The sequence below is a fragment of the Chenopodium quinoa genome, unplaced genomic scaffold (assembly GCF_001683475.1).
Source record: "Chenopodium quinoa cultivar QQ74 unplaced genomic scaffold, ASM168347v1, whole genome shotgun sequence".
NCBI lineage: Eukaryota > Viridiplantae > Streptophyta > Magnoliopsida > Caryophyllales > Amaranthaceae > Chenopodium > Chenopodium quinoa.
In genome coordinates this window covers 2,207,496-2,213,314 of record NW_018743204.1, presented here as the reverse complement: position 1 = coordinate 2,213,314, position 5,819 = coordinate 2,207,496, and the positions used below count along the sequence as shown (strand labels likewise).

The window sequence follows — 5,819 nt, the reverse complement described above, 5'->3', positions numbered from 1 at the left end:
ATCATCATGTTGTTTGATTTCTCCATTTTTGTGACTTTTTCGAGATTGTAGATTTGAATTCTCTGAAATTTGAAGATTTGAATGCTCTGAAATTTGAGGAAATGACGGCGCTCGAAATTTGAGAAAAATGACGGAAATTAGAAAATTCATCGATTTTATAAAATGGTGGCGCGTGGGCTTTGGTCGGGTTTCTCAGACCCGCGCCTTTTTGTTGGTGACTCCGGTCTCACACAAAACTTTTTGATTATCAATATAACCATTTGGCAAAAAAATTATTCCAATTGATACATCAATTTAAATTGGGTTTACACATGGGAAAATCAAATTCAATGAAAGTAATCTAATCAAGATTACAAGAAATTAAAGCTTAGATTGTGGGCGACCTGCAGTAGTATCAATAACATGGCAGAAAATTCTAGCAGGAGGAATAGTTAAATGATTCTGAAGAATGGCACCAAGACTTGTTATTACATTTTTCTTGACAACTTTATTAATACCACCCATTGATATTAATTGTGCAAATGCTGCTGGATCTTTTGTTCCTGTAAATGATATTGGTAAATGATATTGGTACTGATCCTTTCACTACCACCATCACCAACTGAAATAATAAATACAATCATATTATAAATAAATAAATACATAAATAAAGATATAATAAATAATAATAATTATTTGAACAATCATTTTCAGTTAGCTCAGCTTGCAACTACTCCTAAGGTAATTAAAAAAAAAAAAAAGGGACAAACAATAATTATGGAATAATGCTAATTATTTTCATTTTTGGGTCTAATAATTTAAATAAAGTTGACCAAAAATGTCTTAGTCCCTATTGAGTGGTTGTTTTTATAATATATATGCATATGATTGCAATTGGTACTTATTGATTAAAGGAAACATAGCATGTAGGAGACATTGAAAACAACTATTGAAAATATATAAAGGGGCTAAAGTAAATTGATCTTTCTTTATTAATAAAACATAACTAGATGAGTCCGATTCAGACTAAATCTATTAAATTCATACAACTCATTTCGAATTGGATTGGGATAATAATTAGATTCATATTCGAGTTTCATTATTTCTCTCGAATTTAAATCATGTGATGTGAACTTGAGAAGAATTCGGATAACAATATCAATCAATTACGATAACAATATTAAGAGTTTTATGAGGGATTATTTAACATCATGTTACAGTGTATTTTTTAGGATATGGTTCAATACAAGTTGAATTGCTCCTAACCTTGACTTTAACTTTAAGGCGAAAAATTTGCCACTAAATCAGAATATCGTGAAATCATAGTAATTCTCTCACTTTAACTCCCTATATTTCGTAATAATCGCAACACTTTCTTTTTATGTCCATTTTATAATAATTGTAACACTTTCTTATTTGGTAAGAATTTACTATTATTTTATTATGTATCTCTCCTATTAACCCCACTTTTACAAATATGTTATTATTTCTCTCTTTTACCAACCCCTACTTATACTACTGTTTTATTATTTCTCTATATTATTTTATTAAAGCCTACAAGTCTACTCTATATTTTTCTTAAACTATATGTAATTCCTATCATTGCGATTATTACGAAACGAAGGGAATTTTTTTTTTTTTATCACTTTTCCACATTTAGGGAGTATCACACATTGCACTAGCCCTATTCACAACAAAGTGACAAACTTGTTGTTCGTTCTTCTCTCTCTCAAAACTAGCCAAGTAAAGTGGTGTTAATTCTGCCAAATTAGGGCCCTCCATATGACTACAATCACGCTCCAATTTATGCATAGTCCATGATTTTTTATTTTAGTAATACAAGTCACTTGTGTATATTAGTGGAGACGGCACTTTGATTTTCCATTTGGGACATTTGTTGGAGTAACACAAGTTACACAACGCAAACATAGTGAACCACTAATTTTAGTAACTAGCTATGACGCATTGACCCACAAACACTTTATGTAGATGCGATTGGGTCTATTTAATTTGTTACCTTTGATACAGAGTAACATATATACCAATATGAAAAAATATCTATTAATCAATCAGTCAATCAATCAAATCCTAAATCCTATAAGTGGGGTCGACAACGTGACAAAATACTATAGCTAATAGCCACCTTTACAGCAATATTTTTTTTTTTTTTGAACACACCCATAATCATCGCTCAACTTAATTACACTATATGACTACATATAACAAATTACTTCCTCCCTTCAATTCATCATTTTGTCTTAATTATCTTTCCTATTTAAAAATTATATTATATATATTATATATATTTTATATATATATATATATATATATATATATATATATATATATATATATAGGGAGTAAACAATCCATTTTGAGCATTTACTTCCTATGCAGCCCAAATGGACGTGAGTACATGACAATTCAGAGATTTAAAGTTGAACAACTTGCCCAAACAATGAGCTTGCCAAGCCATAATATGTAGCTATAGCCTATATATGATTATAATGGTATAAGGACCTCCATAAATAAATCACTACACACAAGTACACAACCTCTATCAGTCTATCACCAATCAATGCTTTTAAAGTTGAACTTGCCCAACTATATAGGGACCAATTACTTATCCATCCAATTCCTTTAGTACACAACCTTTATCACTCTCTGACTCCCTCCATATCTCCAACTTACAAGATGCGCCACTACAATTCCAACTTATTTTAAATAATACGAGTAGTCGTATGGTTGAAATATATTTTCTCCGCCTTAAAATAGTGGCACAACTTTCAGTTTTGTAAATATTTACTTTGTCATAGTCCTAACTCCTAAAGGAACTAAAAGTAGAAAATTATAAATGAAATATAACATTCATTACATAGATTCCTGCACGATTTTGTAATGTATTTCTAATTTAATACCAAATTAAGAAAGATTTGAAATGTTTATTTGTATCTTTAAGGGTTTTATTTATCATTACCCTTGTTTTAACCATTTTTTTAAAAATATTTTTTAATAATATTTATTATTGATTAAAATGATACTTCATATTGATTTGTCAAAATGTATATTTTCAATATATATTAAAATGTTTATAATATATACTAATTGGTAATTATAAATTCTAATGTTCAAAGTTATGCTGCTGGCAAAATGGCATATGTAAAAAATCAAAATGGTACGACTATATTAAAACATTGAAAATACATTCTACTCCGTATTATGTAGTAATTAATTGTTTGGATAGTGACATTTCCTAAAAACTTCTAGCTCTTGTTTTCCTATTTTGAAGACTTAAAATGTTGTTCTTGTTTCTATTTTTGGATAGTATGTAAAGACTATTATACCCTCTCTTTTTTAACTTTATTCATTGAACTTTCTAATTTACCCTTAAATTATCCACTTGATTTGTACTTTTTTCCACTTTCTCTCTCTAACTTTTGTCTATGATTGTATTTTTCACTTTTTCCCCATTTAATTATCCACTTGCTTTGTAATTTTGTCTAACTTTTGTCTAGTTTTTTTTTTTCACCTTTAATGTATTTCATCCACGTTCTCCTCCCATTTCTTAAATACCGTGAAAAAAAATAAATAGAAACTATATATTGAGACAGAGGGACTACATAATATCTTAATCCCCATATGAGTAAAATTTCTGATGAAAAATAGAATTTTCTATATTGAACTAAATAATGTGTTGCCATTGCTGTTTTTCAATTTTTAATTTTAAAAATATGAAAGCTCACCAACTTTTTTGAAGATAAGGTAGTTAAAATTTAAGTAGCTTCCGTTTTAGGAAGCACGTCAATATTTGAATCAACGCTTACTTATTCAACTTCTAATTGAAAATGCCTTAAACAAAGACATTCATTTGAATTGAATCATTCTTTCTTTTCTTTTGGTTGATAATCTTGATAATTAGTACAATCTTTGTTTGTTCATATTAGGCGTATCATATTAAATTTGGATATTATTAAAATAATCAACTTTGACCTTGTTGATTATATTCTAATATAATATATTTTTAAAATATATTTATATTTTTTGTGCAATAATAGACGTATTAATGATCAAGATTTTGTGTTGATAAATGTATTCACACAAAATGAGACAATATAACAAAAATGAAGTACGAAGTATGTCCTAAGTAACTTTTACTCAAACAAACATGCGTAAGATTCGATTTTCATACTTCAATGAATTAAGTCTACCTTGTGCAAATGAAGAAAATGGAAGATTTTTGAATTCAAGCTAAGGAGTAAGGACATAATAATAATAATAATAATAATAATAATAATAATAATAATAATAATAATAATAATAATAATAATAATAATTTCTACTAGTTGGTACACATGCTGTCATGTAAATAGTAATTTCAGATTTTACTGATGCACTAACACAAATACTGATTTTACTCCGCAATACAGTACTACTCGTCATATAGATGTCTGAATTCTGGTGCAAATTTAAGCTAGTACCAAATCACAAAAAAAAAAAAAAAAAAAAAAAAAAAAAAAAAAAAAAAAAAAATCATTTTCCGATGATACACAATCAAGAAAGAACCAATGACATATTGACATACATACATACCAGTGATGTACTATATTGGTATAGTCAAGGAACTATGAATAAAAAAATCACAAATTCTAATCTAACTCCCTCGCCCATTTGTAATTTATAATGCCCTTGTGATTCATATACCGTATAAAAACAAACTCCGACCCAAAAGATAGATAGCTAGTTGTACAGAGAAGGGAGTAGGGTGTAGCGTTGTACTTACATGTTGAGGGCGGCCGATAATGGAAGCAATAGCAGCACTAGCTTCAGAGAAAATTGGTTCAACATCAACACCTTCAAAATTTACATTTGTTGTTATATATAATGCTGGCATTTTTTCTTGGATCTTGTTTTCTTGTTTATTTCAAGTTTTTTGGACTCTATTTCTCTCTCTTCGATATTGGGTGAGTCTAGATGGTAGAATGGAAGAAGTGTAAATAATGGTCCTTAAATACTAATTGAGTGCGCCGGATTTACGGTTAAAAAAAAAAAAAAAAAAAAGTAGAATATATGATTTTTGATTTAAAAGCAAAAGAGTCCGAAACGGCGGTAAGTCGGTAAGTTGAACTCATACTTGATGAATGGGTGGGTGCTTGAAAGAAAATGACGGGGTTTAGGTTTGAAAGGATTATTATATTTTATACTTAGATGAAATCTGTGCCATTCACAATTTGTTTGTATTTTTAATAATAAAAGATTTTTTTATATTTATGTGATAAAATTCCTAATATCAAAAGATAATATTTAATTAATTTAAATTTTTAAATATCATTCGCTAATTTTATTTATGTGGCATTTCAATTATTTAATTCTAAAATAAATTACAAAACTCTTATTTAATTGGTTATAACTAAAATTTATAATCCTACACGGTGCACTAAGAAAATGTAATCCTACGTAGTTCTTTAAAAACTCAAGGAAAAACTCCTTTTATATAAATACTAGTTTTGTGCCCCGGGCGATGTCGAGGTTGTTTATTGAATTTTATGATAAACCTTTTGGCTTGAATGTTAAATACGGTCATATAATCACTTTTGATAAATGCAGGATATTTAGACATGCGATATCATACTTAAATTATTTTTACTAAACTGAAAGTATTTTTTATCGATTAAAACTTATTTTTACTAATTCTCTATTATTTTAAATATATTATAAATGTATGTTATTTTAAAGAACTTTTTAATTTGCATTTTTTGACCGAAATAGAACCGAGTTATTAGATTTTTATTAAAAGTTATGATTAATTATGTATATATGACATATTAGTAATGTATTGATAA

The 5,819-nt window shown here is 27.9% G+C and overlaps 1 pseudogene; it reads right to left on the bottom strand.

Annotated features, from left to right (window-relative positions):
• Positions 1-200: 200 nt before the first annotated feature.
• On the bottom strand, positions 201-5,238 carry LOC110733873 (annotated as a pseudogene).
• Between the last annotated feature and the right edge of the window lie 581 nt (positions 5,239-5,819).